The following is an 18,036-nucleotide window of genomic DNA, read 5'->3' as shown; positions in this document are numbered from 1 at the left end:
GCAGTCCCGGGCTCAATGAGCAGCAGTGTCCACTGAAGGCAAAGCTCATAGAATCAGAGAACTCCCACAATGTGGAAACAGGTCCTTCAGCCGAACACATCTGCACTGATCTTCCGAAGACTAACCCACTCAGATCTATTTTCTACCCTCCATAAATTGCACAAAGAGCCCCAAGGGTGGAATTATTCCTGGGTTCCTGGTGCCATGAGGCAGCAGTGCTAACTCTGAGCCACCATGGGGTTGTGATTGTGGGGTGTAGGGGAGGCAATTGCAGTGCAGCAGAAAACAAAAACAGCCCACCAACTCTCCCACTGCACCCACTGTCAGAACTGGCAGGAGGTTCAGTCCTGGGAGGTGACCGAAGGCAGTATCAATGGTAGGATCTGATTGCTGGGAGCGCTGGTGCCCCCGCTGGTGCTTCCGCAAGTTGTAGGAAAACATGAACCTCTTCCCACACTCGGGCCAGCTGGAGGGCATCTCCCCGGTGTGGGCACATTGGTGATTCAGTAGGGCGGAGGAATTGCTGAAGGCCTTCCCGCACTTAGCGCAGCAGAATGGCCTCACCCCCTTCGCCACTGTCCCCCACCCCCCAACACCCCCGTGTGGTCCAGCTGGTGATTCAGCAGTGTGGAGGAGCAGGTAAAGACTTTCCCACATTCGGGGCAGGAGAACGGATTCTCCCCGGTGTGGATGGACTGGTGCCTCAGCAGGGCAGAGGAATTGCTGTAGGCCTTCCTGCACACAGGACAACTGAACGACCTCTCCACCGTGTGGACCCATCAATGGGCCAGTAGGTCGGAGGAAAGAGCAATGCCCCTCCTGCACTCGGGGCAGAAGAACGGCCTCTCAGTGTGGACCCACTGTTGTCTCAGCAGGTGGGAAGACCTGCTGAAGGCCATCTCGCACTTGGGGCCGGAGAACAGCCTTCCCTCGTGTGGACCAATTGGTGTGTCAGCAGGGCAGAGGAATCACTGAAGGCCTTCCCACACTCAGGGCAGTAGAAGGGCCGCTTCCCCTCTGTGGACCCATTGGTGCTTCAGAACCGAATTTTTGAGTGTCAGCTTGGAAGCTTCAATGAGAAATCGGCGGAATGGGTTTATTGGGGACGCGTTCTCCATAAATACACTATATACGTATTCCTCTTGTGCTCTTCGTAGTTTCTCTGTGCTGCAGTGTGTCGTGGCTCGTTGAAATAATGTCCTGATGCAGCTTCGTTTGTGGGTGTTGGGATGATTGCTTTTGTAGTTAAGTATTTGGTTTGTGTGTGTTGTTTTTCTGTAGATGCTAGCTTGAAGTTCTCCATTGACTGTTCGCTCTACTGTGACATCTAAGAATGGCAGTTTATTGTTGTTCTCCTCTTTTTCAAACCGGGAGCCCCCCTCAGGCCATAGTCTCACTACTTGGAGCACGAATACACAGACTAGACAAAGGCCGCCACTGAGGACTAAAACACCAAGTCGAAGATTCATGCCACTCCATTTACTCCATCCAAGAATTCCTGAACACCAAAGACACGAAGATAGAAGAGGATGGAATAATATTGTCCTTTGACATAACAGCCCTGTTCACATCCATTAACATCAACGTGACCAAAGAAAACTGAAGACACTACTCGAAGAACTAAAGACAAAAACACAGAACCAACTTCAGCAGCAAAGATAACACTGTCAACTCGTGGAACTGTGCCTTACCACCCACTTCATATTCAGTAACAAGCCCTACAAACAAATCAACGAAATGCCCATGAAACACTTCTGTCATCAAAAAATGAAACAAATTAGAGGAAACCTACAACACCATCAACAATGTCCTTACTGGCATAAAGTTCACAAAAGAGGAGAACAACAACAAAGTGCCATTTCTAGATGTCACAGGAAAGCGAACAATCAATGATAAATTCAAAACAGCCTCTACAGGAAAACACCACACGCGAACCAATTACTTAGCTACAGAAGTAATCATCCCTACACATACAAACAAATCGGAACGAGGGCACTATTTCAACGAACCACTACACGCTGCAACACCCAGTGACTACGAAGACCAATAAGTAACAGTACAGCGCATTCAAGGAGAATGGGTCGCCAAAAACACACTGAAAATTGCTTCCCTGACCGGGAATCGAACCCAGGCCGCAGCGGTGAAAGCGCCGAATCCTAACCACTAGACCACCAGGGAGACATGCCCGAAGTCTGACAACTCTACTGAAAATTGCTTCCCTGCCCGGAAATCGAACCCGGGTCACAGAAGTTCGAAGGCTTCCACCAAAGTCCTTTCGTGTATCCAGTGCTCCCGATGCGGTCTCCTCTACATTGGGGAGACTGGAGCCTCCTCGCAGAATTAAGTCACAGCGCGTGAGGGAACATCTCCAGGACACCCGCAAAAATCAACCCCATTGTCCTGTGGCCCAACATTTCAACACCCCTTCCCACTCTGCCAGGGACATGCAGGACCTGGGCATCCTCCATCGCCGCTCCCTCCCCACCCGATGCCTGGAGGAAGAACGCCCCAACTTCTGCCTTGGATACATTCAACCCCAGGACATCAATGTGGACTGCACCAGTTTCCTCATTTCCCCTCCCCCCACCTTACCTCAGTTACAACCTTCCAGCTGAGCGCTGTCCTCAGGACCAGTCCGACCTGCCAATCTCCCTTCCCACCTTTCCGCTTCACCCTCCTCTCTGACCTGTCACCTCTGTCACCACCCCCATTCACCGATTGTACTCTTTGCTACCTTAGGCCCAGCACCCTCCAATTTATCTCACCACGCCTGGAAGAGTCCTGCCTCTATTCCTGATGAAAGGCTTTTGCCCGAAACGTCGATTTTCCTGCTCCTCGGAAGCTGTCTGACCTGCTGTGCTTTTCCAGCATCACTCTGATCTAAACTCTGGTTTCCAGCCTCTGCAGTCCTCACTTTTGCCTACCCAATAAACCCAATGTGCCGATTTCACATCCACAAAATGACACAAGCAGACACAGTGTCTGCAGAAACCCGAGCCACATTACTTTACATTAAAGACATCTGGGAAATAATATCCAGACAACTCAAACCCCTCAGCATCATGGTAGCCCACAAGCCGACCAACTCACTTAAACAGCGGCTAATGAACCTGAAATACCCGATACAAACAACCAGCAAATGAATGTTATTTACAAAATACCATACAAGGAAATATATACATGAACTCTGCCGCACAGGTCTCTGTGACAAGAAATGCTGGGATGAGATAAGGAAGATTTTTTCAGCCAAAACGAATCGGCACTGACTGGACAGCCATTTAAAATCAACGCTGTCTGCCCAGGATGGAAGACCCGAAGGGATGAACAGTTTTCTCATTTCCTGAAGATTTACAAAGGTGAGACTGGGTTTTGGTGTTTGTTCCCTTTCCACTCCCAAGAGCCGCAGTCTTTGGGGCGGTGTGTTGGGGAAAGTGAAATGTGCCCGTGAGCAGCGTGTGGGTCTCTTTCAGCTTCCCCTCCTCTGACAGCGCTGTGACGGGACTCTGATGTTCTCAGGGACACTTACTGACGCGAGACAGTGAAAGGAATCTCGTTCCTGCAGATTAGGAATTCACACCGTATGCCGGCTTCGGGACAATGAGAAAGATTAATTGGGATGTGTGAAGAAGCTGTGAGCTGCATTTCAAACAGGTAGGTGGAGTCAGATGCGTCATCCATTGCGCCCCTGGTACTGTGCGTACCTGACGCCGCCATGCTGCAGAGTTCTGACGTTAACACGGACATGCGCAGCATTGGGAACATTCACAAGGTGAACAGCCAAAGATAATCACCATCACTGCTTCCCTTCCATAGTCCCAACTGAAGGAGGTGGCTCGGGAAATCGTGGATGCGCTGGTGATTATTTTCCAGAGTTCAATAGAATCGGGGTTGGTTCCTGAGGATTGGAGGGCGGCTAATGTTGTGCCACTTTTTAAGAAGGGTGGGCGGGAGAAAGCAGGAAATTATAGACCAGTTAGTCTGACCTCAGTGGTGGGAAAGATGCTGGAGTCTATTATAAAGGATGAAATTACGGCACATCTGGATAATAGTAACAGGATAGGACAGAGTCAGCATGGATTTATGAAGGGGAAATCATGCTTGACTAATCTTCTTGAATTTTTTGAGGATGTAACTCGGAAGATGGACGAGGGAGATCCAGTGGATGTACTGTACCTGGACTTTCAGAAAGCTTTTGATAAAGTCCCACACAAGAGGTTAGTGAGTAAAATTAGGGCGCACGGGATTGGGGGCAAAGTACTAGATTGGATAGAGAATTGGTTGGCTAATAGGAAACAAAGAGTAGTGATTAACGGCTCCATTTCGAAATGGCAGGCAGTGACCAGTGGGGTACTGCAGGGATCCGTGCTGGGACCGCAGCTTTTTACAATATATGTAAATGATATAGAAGATGGTATCAGCAATAACATTAGCAAATTTGCTGATGACACAAAGCTAGGTGGTAGGGTGAAATGTGATGAGGATGTTAGGGGATTACAGGGTGACCTGGACAAGTTAGGTGAGTGGGCAGATGCATGGCAGATGCAGTTTAATGTGGATAAATGTCTGGTTATCCACTTTGGTGGCAAGAACAGGAAGGCAGATTACTACCTCAATGGTATCAAATTAGTAAAGGGGCTGTTCAGAGAGATCTGGGTGTTCTTGTCCACCAGTCAATGAAGGCAAGCATGCAGGTACAGCAGGTCGTGAAGAAGGCTAATAGCATGCTGGCCTTCATAACAAGAGGGATTGAGTATAGAAGCAAAGAGGTGCTTCTGCAGCTGTACAGGGCCCTGGTGAGACCACACCTGGAGTACTGTGTACAGTTCTGGTCTCCAAATTTGAGGAAAGACATTCTGGCTATTGAGGGAGTGCAGCGTAGGTTCACGAGGTCAATTCCTGGAATGGCAGGATTGCCTTACACGGAAAGACTGAAGCGACTGGGCTTGTATACCCTTGAGTTTAGAAGACTGAGAGGGGATCTGATTGAAACGTATAGGCTTATGAAAGGACTGGACACTCTGGCAGGAGGGAACATATTTCCGTTGATGGGGGAGTGCTGAACCAGAGGACACAACTTCAAAATACGGGGTAGACCATTTAGGACAGAGATGAGGAGAAACTACTTCACCCAGAGAGTGGTGGGTGTGTGGAATGCTCTGCCCCAGAGGGCAGTGGAGGCCCAGTCTCTGGATTCTTTTAAGAAAGAATTGGATAGAGCTCTTAAAGATAGTGGAGTCAAGGGGTATGGAGATAAGGCTGGAACAGGATACTGATTAGGAATGATCAGCCATGATCATATTGAATGGCGGTGCAGGCTCGAAGGGCAGAATGGCCTACTCCTGCATCTATTGTCTATTGTCTATTGTCTATTGTCTAACTTTGTGAAGCAGTATCTTTCACTGGCAAATAAAACACCTTTGTCCTCAGGTGCCTGCTTAACTTCGATCACGACTTCACGCCCCTCACTGTTCTCGTCTCATTTCCAAACCCTTGGCTCATCGCCTCAATAGCAGCTCTGTGGGTATCTGCTTGAACCACCCTGACAGGCAGTGGGCTACAGGTTCCCGACCAGTCCCAATGTGATTGAAATACTTCAATCCCTCCACTGAATTACATCTTTAAAAAAACCGTGGAGCAATCTCTCTTTCTTTTTGACGACGTTTCTCAACTGTCGTCGGCAGGGTTCACACCTGCGTGGGGAAACCGCAACGGATTTCCAGTCCATCGCATTCACCACTCGGCCCACCAATACAGAACCACACTGACAGCTTCATTTCCCAGGTCTCTCTGCCTGTGGAACTGAAAAAGAGTGAATCATTGCTGAGTTTGTTTGAATCCAATCATTTCACAGGTTTCGAAAGGGTTAAATATCTGCAAATGGCGATTCTGGGTGTTTCATCCCGAAAGATGAAATGGATGTTCAGTTAAAAACAAAAACAGAAATTGCAGGAGCAACTCAGAAGGTCAGGCAGCATCTGTGGAAAGAGAATCAGAGACAACATTTCAGAACTCGTTTTTTCCCTCATCCAGGTACAGCCAAACCTGCTGATTTTTTCCAGCAGTTTCACTTTCTGTCTCGGATTCTCAGCATCCGCAGTCCTTTACGTTAGAAATTCAATCAATTCAGAAACCCCTTTGTGCTTCCTCAGTGGAGAAGATTTGTGGAGAAGTGGAGAAGAATGTTTGGGAAACATTTTCCTGAATCCATTAAAAAGGTGCACTTTCACAGCCAAGAAAGCGGTAGGAGCGAGATCAAGAAACACTCCGTCCCTGGGTGGTCTCGACACACCAACCTTTCGGTTAATAGCTGAACGTGCTGACCAATTGCTCCACAGAGACAAATCCGAGCAGTGGCTGCACAGTGTCTTTGAGGAACCTACTAATCGATTCATAATTCAACCCGCCCCGCCCAAAATTACCATTGTCTTCTATCAGTTTTACTTTTCCATAATAAAACCTTGGACATTCATTATGGAGACATGGGGACAGTCTGATCCCACCATCTGCAGGCACATCCATGTCACGAGGAACGAGCTCTCCTACACCGGGACCATCGCACTCCGAGCCTTTCAGTGTTTTGCCTCTTCCCGAATTTTCTCATTGGCTCCGAGCCGAGAATGGGTTTGAATTCCTGATGTGCAGAGAATTCTTTCAATGTCTCGGGTCAGTTCATGTCCCGAGAATATCAGAGTCAATCAGCCTCTTAAACAAAGGGACGGTGTCTGGACTGTCTCTGCTCAGTCCGTCAGTTCTCCTCCAATTCCACTTCCCAAAGAGTTTCTAAAGATTCACAAAGCTGGAGACTGGGATTTGTGTTTTACTTCCTGAACATTTTTCTACCTGCTAACTGACAATATTTTGCCAAAACCTCTGCCCCATTGTAACACTTGCATCATGTCCAGGGGTGAGCAATTTCCATTTTGTGGAGACATTCCCAAGTTTGTGAATGTTCTCTTTGGAGCAAAGAAGGTTAACTGGAGATTTCCAGGGGCTGTTGGCAATGATGGGAGAAGACGTGGTGTGAATGGGCAGGTTAATGATCAGAAGAACCTCTTGCCACTGACTCGGGTCAGTTACCAGAGGACAGGGATTGAAGTTCTTTAATGGAAAGCAGCATTTGTGCAGAACAAACACAGCGAATACTGCAGAAAGCCAACGGGTCGAGCAGCATCTGTGGAAAGGTAAACAGAGCCGGCGTTTTGAGTGCGCTACGGTTTTTGTTCAGAACTCAGTCTTTTGCCTCTTCCCGAAGTTGGTCCAGGTCTGTGTCTCAATTGACAAACACGTGGCAAGTGCAGTGCCGCAATGTGAAATTATAGCCTTTGTTGTTTTAAAAAAAAAGCAGTGCATTGTATAAATGGTGATATATTGGAATATGGAGAAAGTGAGGACTAGAGGTGAAAGTCGAAAAATATGGCACTGGAAAAGCACAACAGGTCAGGTAGCATCTGAGGAGCAGGACAGGGAACGTTTCGGGCACAAGCCCTTCATCAGGAATGATGTATGGATGTACTAATGGGTCTCAGAGTCCCTCCACACCAGTCAATGCCAGTTGTCGGGCAGATGCAGCAGGCAATGAGCAAGGCAAATGATATATTACGAAGAGGAATTGAGTTCAGAAGTGGGGTCATTGAACATATTCAAGGCTAATTTAATCTGAGTTTTGAACAACAAAGAAGTAGATGCTTATGGGGGGAGGTAAGAAAATGGTTTTAAGACCAGTACAGATCAGTCACAGAGTCAGACAGCACTGAACAGACCCTTCATCCAACTAGTCCATGCTGAGTATGTTCTCAAACTAAACTCGTCGCACCTACCAGTGTTTAGCCCATAAACCTTCCAACCTTTCATATTGAAGTACTTATTCAAATGTCTTTTAAACGTCGTAACTGTACGTGTATAAAATCATGAGGGGCATAGATCGGATTAATAGACAAAGTCTTTTCCCTGGGGTGAGTGAGTCCAGAACGAGAGGGCATGGGTTTCGCGTTAGAGGGGAAAGATACAAAAGAGATCTAAGGGGCACCTTTTTCATGCAGAGGATGGTATGTTTATTGAATGAACTGCCAGAGGAAGTGTTGAAGGCTAGTACGATTGCAACATTTAAAAGGCATTTGGGTAGGTGTATGAATAGGAAGGGTTTGGAGGGATATGGGGCCGTGTGCTGTCAGGTGGGACTAGATTGGGTTGGGATAGTTGGTCGGCGTGGACAAGTTGGACCAAACAGTCTGTTTCTGTGCTGTACATCTCTATCTCAATGTTAAACATACTCAGTGACCTGGCCTCCACAGTTTTCTGTGACAATGAATTCCATAGATTCACCACTCTCTGGCTCAAGAAATTTCTCCTAATCTCCATTCTCCCTTTATGCTAAGGCTATGCCCATGGGTATTAGTCTCTCCTCCCAGTGAAAACATCTTCCCAGTGTCCACTCTGTCCAGGCCGTTCAATGTTCTGTACGTTTCAGTTAGATCCCCCTTGAATGTGGGCCTGTTAATCAACATGAACCAAACCGTTCAGGATGAGGACATCCGTGATTAGATTCAACAATGTGAGAATGGAGGGCGAGAGTGCGGGAAGGAGATTTTCAGCTTTTAGGGAATAAGGTAGGAAAGAAAGTTTAATATAAATTATAATTGATCAGATGAGCCGATGGGCCAAGGAGTAGTGGATGGAGTTTAATTTAGACAAATATGAGCTGTCGCATTTTGATGAGGCAACTCAGGGCAGGACCTATGCGGTTAATGGTAAATTAATGGAATATTGTGCTCAAGGAAGTAGTAGAGGCAGATTCATTAAGACACGTTTGGATGGGTTTTCTGCATGGTAAGGGAATTAAGGGTATTTGAGATAATGCAATTAGGAGGATCTGAGACGATTGATAGATCCGCCATGATTTTAATGAATGGCGGAGCAGGGTCGATGGTCCAAATGGCCTCGTCCTTCTATTACTTTGAAACGATAACCCTGCATTTCCCATGGCTAACCCACCTAACCTGCACATCCCTGGACACTGGGCAATTTTCCACAGCCAATCCAAATCAAGGCCAGTGAGCAATGTAGTGATGTGGAAACCAAACACCAGAGAATGATAGAAAGGGACAAGGAGAATAAATGTACGAGCAACCAAACTGGATTCTAACCATCACAAAAAATAAAACTAAAAGCTCAGTTTGTGAATGGGTGCTGCATTGTAACAAAAGAAAATTAATTGACTGCACACGTTGAAGAGAATAATTATGATCTGAGACTCCTTACAGAGATGTGGCTTCAGAATGACAAGGATTGGATCCGGAATATCGAAGGGATACATGGCATTCAAGTCGAGTGAGAAGCTCAGTAAAGGTAGAGGGTGGGCACTACTAATCAAATCACTGATAACATGGTAGTCTGGCTTTAGCTTGGATTTCAGGTCCTGATTTCTCTGTCCTCTGATCTCCCTGTTCCCACAGAGTTAAATGTTGTCTGTTCTCAGCTCTGCTCGATTTCTGCTGAAACTTTGACCCCCTTTTACACCTTTTGGAGCAATAAAATATTCTGAGCCTCCTGGAAATGACACATTATCTATACCCCTCCTGATTTAAAAAATCTCTAAAGTTATCTGTCAACTTCCTCCGCTCCATTGGAAAAATGTCCCAGCTTCTCCTTAATTCAAACCCTCCATTCCCTGCAACACGCTGGTAAAGTCGGGAAGAGGGAATTGCATCAAATCACATAAATGTACTGTCTGAAACAATCTAGCTGTGTTCTTGCCTGAGATATTGAGAGTCCCTTGTGTAAGTAATTACGAATGCAATAATTTTGGTCACAGAATTGAACAATCATTTTGCAACAAAGGGGTCTACTTTGATAAGGAGGTAGTGGTCATTTCTAGGGTAAGTGAACAGCTTCTAGATCAGGGAGATGAAGTTCCAGACACTTGGGAAGGGCAAGAAATGAATTTGATAAATAAGACAAAGAACTGTGGATGCTGGAAATCTGAAACAAAACTGAGAACACGGGAAAAACTCAGCAGGACTGGAAGCATCTGTGGAGAGAAAGCAGAATTAAATTTTAGAGTCCAACAACTCCTCTTCAGGATTCTGAAATAGTTTGTGAGAACCCCTTAAGTCATCTGCCCAGCTTTAAGACCATAATACACAGGAGCAGGATGAGGCCATTTGGCCCATCGAGTCTGCTCCACCAGTCGATCATGGCTGATATGTTTCTCTATCCCATTCTGTTGCCCTCTCCTCATAACCCTTGACCCCTTACTAATCAAGAACCTATCTCTGTCTTAAATGCCCTCAATGACTTGGCATCCTCAACCCTTCTCCTCGTGGAAGCATCATCTCCACATCCACACCATCCAATCATAGAGTAGCACAGCGCTGCCTGACCCACTGTGATCTCCAGCATTTGTTGTTTTCAGGAAGGATTCCAGCATCTCCAACAACGCGCTTCTAAATTTTGTGCCCAGTTGGTTAGCTCTCCCTGGATCCCGTGAGATGTAACCTTACTCAACAATCCACTGTGTGGTACAATTAACAAAGTTCCCAGCCCCCACCTCTGTCTGCACACATGGGCAGCACGTTGGATCAGTGGTTCACACTGCTGCCTTACAGCGCCAGTGATCCGCTTTCGATTCCAGCCTTGGGGCGACTGCCTGTGTGGATTTTGCTCATTCTCCCTGCCGTGTCTGCTGGGTTTCCTCCTAGTGCTCTGGTTTCCTCCCAACATCTAAAGGTGTGCAGTTTCGGGAGAAGTGGCCATACTAAATGGGCCCATAGTGTGCAGTAAGTGTAGTGGAATGGGCTAGGGGAAAATGTCCATATGGGTTACGCATTGGATGGTCGGTGTAGACTTGTTGGGCTGAATGGCATGTTTCCACATTGCAGGAATTCTACGTGGCATTCCCCCAACTCCAGAGTCTCAGCACTCTTGGTTTTTCCTATGGACAGTGTGGGGGAGGGAAACAATGTTTTATACGGGAGTAAGGTGCAGTGAGTGTGAAGCTAAAAGTAAACACAGTGCATTGCTGTTTTCCCCAGTATACCAGAGGGTGAGGGGTGATCTTACAGACGTTTCAAGAGTCATGCGAGGCATGGATAGGATAAATAGACAAGGTCATTTCCCTGGGATGGGAGAAGTCCAGAACAGGAGGATAACATGTTTGATGTGAGGCAGGCAAGTGTAAGGAATGATCTGCCAGAGGAAGTGATGGATATAGGTCCAATTATAACATTTAAATGGCATCTGGATGGGTATAAGAATAGGAAGAGTTCAGAGGGATATGGCCAAGTGCTGGTAAATGAGACAAGATTACATTAGGCTATCTGGTCGGCACGGATGAGTTGGACTGAAGGACCTGCCTCTGTGCTGTGTATCTCCATGACTCTGTCTTGCCTGTAATGTTTGCCCTGCCTGTGTGTTCAGTTTCTGTCTGGTGTCGGTGCCAATGCCTTGATATCACATTTCCTCCATCTCCCCACTTCCACCTCCCCAGATGTTAACCATTTCGTGTCTGGTTGTTTCTCAAGAGGCTGCATTGAAGGTTCATCCTGAATAGACACTTTTTTTCTTGCTTCCCAAAATCAGACTTACTCACTCCCAGATGTCGTGAGAGATACTAATTTTCAGGGTGGAGGTATCCAAAATTCAGAGGTGTCTATCTTGATGTTTTCACTTTTCGGTCTCTGTAAGATCCTGAATCAGTACCGTCGGGAGGATTAGTTTGAGCGGTGTGAGAATAGAGGGATGAGAAGGGGTGGGATGGTGCTTTCAATTTTGTGGGGAAAGAAAAGAATGTTCTGCAGAAAGTAGAATTGCTTGTTTGGAATTTCTAACCTGGACTGACAGTAATGACTTTTGTAATCTCTTTTTACAGATTATTTGAAGATCTGAAGACGGACGTTTCAATATCAATCGATGAAGAGCTTTGCCTGAAACATTGACTCTGCTGCTCCTCAGATGCTGCCTGATCTGCTGTGCTTTGACTCTGACTCTCGAGCATTTGCAGTCCTCAATTTCACGTCAATGTCTGGCAGTCACTGAATCCATCGGGACCGTAACAATTTTCGACTATGATTCTGTGAGAAGGAACCAAGCTTTTTGGTTCCTCTTTCAGTACGTTTTCAGCATCAGTGAGAGTGGAAGAGAGACCCGACTATTGCAGCACTCTGATTGTGGAGCCAGTAAAAGTTATACAGACTGGGAAAAATAATTCACGGCAGGGAGGTGCTGTACATGCGTTTGTGTGCAGCTGAAGCTTCGGTCATGGAGAAACCCAAGGAATCCCGTCCCGTGGAGAAACCATGAAAATGTGGCGACTGTGGGAAAGGCTTCCGTTTCCCATCTGACCTGGAGACTCATGGGCGCAGTCACACCGGGGTGAGACTGTTCTCCTGCTCTGAGTGCGGGAAGACCTTCAGCAATTCCTCGGTACTGCAGAGGCACCAGGGGGTCCACACAGGCGAGAGGCCATTCTGCTGCCCCGAATGCAGGAAGGCCTTCAGCTATTCCTCCGTCCGACTGATCCACCGCCGGGTCCATATATTAGAGAAGCCCTTCAGCTGCTCCAAGTACGGGAACTCCTTCAATGATACCTCTGCCCTGCTGAGGCACCAGCAGGTCCACACCGGGGAGAGCCCGTTCTCCTGCCTCAAGTGCGGGAAGGGCTTTACCCAGGCATCCCACCTTCGGGTCCATATGGGGGAGAGGCCCTTCTCCTGCCCAGAGTGCGGGAAGGCCTTCAGCAATTCCTCCCACCTGCTGAGGCACAGGTGGGGCCATACCGGGGAAAGACCGTTCACCTGCCCCGAGTGGAAGTGGAGGTTCTCATCATTCTGCACCTTGCAGAAGCGCCAGCGGGCACACCAGTGCTCCCAACAATCTGATTCTGCTGGTGAAACTGCTGTGGGTCACTGAGAGGACTGAACCCCTGCACATTCTGACAGTGCTTATAATGGGAGAGTCGGTCGGTTTTTTTTGTTTTATGCTGACGTGCTCCCCCACCCCTGCAACTTTGCTTCCAGTGGGCGCTGCTGCTCATTGATACCAGCAGTTGTTCTCTCTAGCATTTTTCTGTCCAGTTAAATAATTATTGACTCTGTCTGGGAACGAGCTCTAGTCTGTAAGAAATAGCTGAATACTTCAGGGTGTCCATTCGCATTCAGCAGTGACTTAGAAATTAAATTCACGGTTATGTGCCTGTGAACAACGCATCATCGAAGGATTGCCCAACGGCTTGGCAAGCCATTGTTGGAAACTGTTTGCTTGAATTGATAATTTTAAAAATTCTCTTCCTTAATTTACCCCTTAAGTTTCTATCTATGAGATGGTGGAGGACTTGATCAAAGGGATTAAATCATTGCTATTAACTGGATTATCTTGTTTAACTTTACCCTCGTAAATTTGCCGGATTCATAATTGTTTGTTTTTGTTTAAATTCTCATTCTGGTGTGCAAGATCTGTTCATCAAGTGTGGTTCACTTCACGAAACTGCTGTGGGTCATTCCCAGGACTGAGCCCCTGTGCATTCTGACAGTGTGTGTGCTGTGGGAGAGTCAGTGGGTTTTTTTGTTTTATGCCCGTGCCCCGCCCAGCCCCGCCGCCAACTGCTTCCATTGGGCGTTGCTGCTTGTTGAGCCCAGGAGCTGTTCTCCCTAGATTCTACTGTCCAGTTAAAGAATTGTTGGCTCTTTCTGGGAATGAGTCCCAGCCTGTAAAAAATGGCTCAATATGTTGGGATGTCTGTTCACATTCAACAGTGACTTTTAAATTAGATTTACAGTTCCCTGTCTGTGAAACAGTAAATGGTCCAAGGATTGCACAAAGGCTTGGCAATCCATTGTTGGAAACTGTTTGTTTGAATTGGTAAGTTTAAAAAAAATTCTTTCTTAATTTGCCACTTAAGTTTAAGTCTCTGAGATGGTAGGGGACTTGATCAAAGGATTTGAATCATTGCTATTAATTAGATTATCTTTAGATTAGATTACTTACAGTGTGGAAACAGGCCCTTCGGCCCAACAAGTCCACACCGCCCCGCCGAAGCGTAACCCACCCATACCCCTACATCTACATTTACCCCTTACCTAGCACTATGGGCAATTTAGCATGGCCAATTCACCTTGCCTGCACATCTTTGGACTGTGGAAGGAAACCGGAGCACCCGGAGGAAACCCACGCAGACACGGGGAGAACGTGCAAACTCCACACAGTCAGTCGCCTGAGGCGGGAATTGAACCCGGATCTCAGGCGCTGTGAGGCAGCAGTGCTAACCACTGTGCCACCGTGCCGCCCACTTTGCCCTAGAAAATTTGCCATATTTATAATTGTTGGTTTTTGTTTAAATTATAATGTTGAGGTGCAAGATCTGTTCTTCATCAAGTCTGGTTAGGAACAGTTGAGAAATTGAGGGACATTGCATGTTTTAATTTCACTCTGTTGTGAATCTAGTGACAGTGACATTCATTTGTATTGGGTTGCTTACCCTTAGTTGTCGTGTCTTCCACCCCAAGTATTCACTATGGTAGTGAGTTCCGCAGTCTCACCACACTCTGAGGTTTTTCATGAAATCCTTAGTACAGAATTGTAAGGGAAAATGTTGACAAGGGCAGAATATAGGGTCTTAACTGCAAAAGCCAGGAAGACATTCGACAAAGTAAAACCATGACAATGTCGGGATAAATAAGGAACTTTGACAGCAATGAAGAGGTCACACGTCAGAGTTCAAGATAATGGTCGTGACAAAAAGAAAAAGTACTCTGCAGATATTGAATATTGTAATTAAGCAAGTTTCTAAATGCTGTAGTTGGTTGAATACGATAATGTAAGAGATTAAAAAACCAAAACCATGAATGTAATTTGATGTTGGTAACCATAAAGCAAGTGCATACTATTGATTGCTTTGGCCAATTCCTAATGGGAATGACAGCAACAGAAAATCATGTCGTGACACACAGATAAAACACACACGTTGTACAACAAAACTAGACTGTTATTGGGATCAAAGACATTTAAATGACAGGAGACATAGTCCCTGCAGTGATCCGAATGTGAGCTGAACAAATTTCACACTTGAACAATATTCTCTGGGAATGCAATGTCCACCTCATTCGGTCATTCAGGCCATCGAGTCAACATTGAGTGACCGTCCCACCCAGACCCAGTTCGTTACCCAATCCCTGTAACCCTGCATCTCCCATGGTCAATCCACCCTCATCTGCACATCCTTTGGACTGTGGAACGAGGCCAGAGCACCAGAGGAAGCCCACGCAGACACAAGGGGAGAATGTGTAAACTCTACACAGACAGTCGGCCCGAAAGTAGGATCAAACTCAGGTCACTGATGCCGTGAGGCAGCAGTGCTAACCACCGTGACACCACCACATGCTGCTATCTTAAAAAGTGAATTTCAAACACTAGAGAACATTTGAGAGAAAAAACAAAACTCTCCTATCTTAAATGAGAGACTAGTCTCTGGCTAGAATTGAGTTGACATTACATTTACATTAAGTCCTCTCCAGATGTTATACAGCTCCATCGGATCAACTGTTTCTTCTAAACTCAAACTGATAGAAGCCCAGCCTGACATCCCCTTGTCCCCGATTATAAGTTGAGTAAATGAGCGACCCTCGACCTCACTGGCATGAAAAAGGATGGACTCAATCCAAGTTGACCTTAACTGTCCAACCTCTTGACCCCCACGCCACAATGTGGTCATCCGCAACTCAGCCCTGAACGAGAGCAGAGGAACTGAATAGACAGCGGTGAGGTGGACATTGCATTCCCAGAGAATATTGTTCAAGTGTGAAATTTGTTCAGCTCACATTCGGATCACTGCAGGGACTATGTCTCCTGTCATTTAAATGTCTTTGATCCCAATAACAGTCTAGTTTTGATGTACATTGTGTGTGTTTTATCTGTGTGTCACGACATGATTTTCTGTTGCTGTTATTCCCATTAGGATGTGTGAATTCAGTACCAGATTGCAGTCACAGTTCTGAATTTTCCTTGTGGATTGTTGTAGGACGTACTAAATGTCAGTCAGAATATAAGAAGCTCTACTGTTTATTTAACCCTCTGCTGTCATTGTCCTGGGACTGTATGAATGGGGAAGTGTAGAGGAAGTTTTACTCTGTATCTAACTCAATGCAGTCTCTGTCTTGGCAGTGTTTGTTGGGGACAGTGTTGAGGTAGCTTCACTTGAAATTTAAGAGTAGAGGAAGCTTTATTCTGATTGTCATCCCATGCTGTCCTTGTCCTGGGAGGTTTAGATGGCATCTATAATTGAAGTGAATGCAGACTTGGCTGTGGGAGTGGAGGGTACTTCTACCTGAGCACACCCATCTTTGAGATTGCTGTGCTGTTCAAGACAATCTGAGACATCTTCATGCACTTTTCCAACCAACCACAGGGTGGTTAAGGATGGGTATAAATGCTGGCATTGCCAGCGATGACCACACCCCATGCATGAATAAATACTTCCTGTTTAAAAGTTACATTCACGTTCCAAACCCTCTAATGTATGACTACTTACATGGAAAATTCTTGTCTGTTTGCAATTTCATTTTAAAACATAGGAATGTGTCAACCATGTAGAAATATAACAAGAACAACAAATGGAGAATTTAACAGGTAATGAACAGGACCAGAATGCTGAGTCAGCCTGACCCCCATGGCTGAGAGAGTTCTCCCAGATGTTGAAGTTACGCCAATGCCTTTTATTCTTGCAGCTTCCCCAAAAGTTTGTCCCTGATGTAAGATCATTCAATGACCCGAAGGACGAACTCTTTTTATCTCCATAGCTGATGCCAGACTTGCTGAGTAATTCCAGTCCTTCTGCTCTACCCTTTTATGGGATTTGAGCTTTCCTAATTCAGTGTAATGAAGAACTGAAGATGCTGGAGATCTGAAACACAAAAATGCATCAAATGCTGGAGAAACTCAATAGGACTGGCAGCACATGTGGAGAGAAAAGCAGAGTTAGCATTTCAAGTGCTGTGACCCTTCTTCACAACTGTTCTGGACTCAAGCCAGGATATTGTCTTTGTTTCTTTCTCTCTCTCTCCACCAGTGTTGCCAGACTGGCTGAGTTTCTCCAGCAATTTCTGTTATGACACTTTCACAAGGTTGATGTATGTTATCCATCCCTAAGTGCAAGGTGTCTTGCTTGTGCCAATTCAGAGGGCAGTTTAAGAGTCAACCACGTTGCTGTGGGTCTGGAGTCACATGTAAGTCAGACCATGCAAGGATGGCAGTTTCCCTCCTGAAAGGACATTGATGAACATGGGTTTTTAGGACAATTGACGTCAGTGCCATCGATACCATACTGAGACTTACTTTGTGTTCCCCATTTATGATTTGAATTATTCACATCTTACCTCTTGCTGTGGTGGGATTTGAACTCATGTTCCCTGGATTACTCATCCTGTGACATTATGACTACACTGTTGTTTCCCATTCTTTGCTATTTTGTGTTTGTTGTTCACGTCTTTGTCCTTTGATGTTTGGGAAATTGAACCTGTTTAAAAGATTGCCCTAAATTTGTCCCTTTGACCAAGTCTTTGGTCACCTGTCCCAATCTGTGCTCCGGTCTTGTGATTTTTAAAGGAATTCTCAGTATGTTCATGTGAAGCACTTTGACATAATTAACTGTTCACAGGTAGTATTTGAATGCAGCTTGTGTCCCTATCTTAATATCTGAAAGTACAGGGTCATATTTTAAATGTAGAAGACAAAAATGAGGATGATTTCTTTTTTTTTCTGAGGGTTGTGTGTCTTCTTCAAAAGGCAGTGGATTCAAAATCTTTAAGGCAGAGGTAGATAGGTTGTTGATAACCAAGTGGATGAAAGATTGTCGGGGATGTGTTGGAATGTAGAGTTGAGGTTGAATTCAGATCAGCCATGATCTTATTGAATATTGCAGCAGGCTCGAAGTGCCGAGTGGCCTACTCCCGCCTTGATCAGGGTTAATGACAGTACTGACCCTCTCCAACATCACTCTATCCTCTGGGAGGGTCTGCTTTTAGCGTCTTCCGTTCTGATTTGTTTAAC

At 46.0% G+C, this 18,036-nt stretch overlaps 1 long non-coding RNA gene and 1 other non-coding gene across 2 annotated transcripts; one reads left to right on the top strand and one right to left on the bottom strand.

The window, feature by feature from the left end:
• Nucleotides 1-1,286: 1,286 nt before the first annotated feature.
• LOC140460539 (uncharacterized) lies at nucleotides 1,287-13,363 on the top strand. Its single transcript, XR_011954172.1, has 3 exons — nucleotides 1,287-3,651; nucleotides 4,126-4,214; nucleotides 11,867-13,363. It is a non-coding gene; the product is annotated as an uncharacterized lncRNA (long non-coding RNA).
• Nucleotides 2,107-2,178, bottom strand: trnae-uuc (transfer RNA glutamic acid (anticodon UUC)). Its single transcript has one exon. It is a non-coding gene; the product is annotated as a tRNA-Glu (tRNA).
• Nucleotides 13,364-18,036: the final 4,673 nt, after the last annotated feature.

The sequence above is a fragment of the Chiloscyllium punctatum genome, chromosome 36 (assembly GCF_047496795.1).
Source record: "Chiloscyllium punctatum isolate Juve2018m chromosome 36, sChiPun1.3, whole genome shotgun sequence".
Taxonomy (NCBI): domain Eukaryota; kingdom Metazoa; phylum Chordata; class Chondrichthyes; order Orectolobiformes; family Hemiscylliidae; genus Chiloscyllium; species Chiloscyllium punctatum.
The sequence above is the reverse complement of the archived record's forward strand: the minus strand, read 5'-3'. Positions and strand labels throughout refer to the sequence as shown.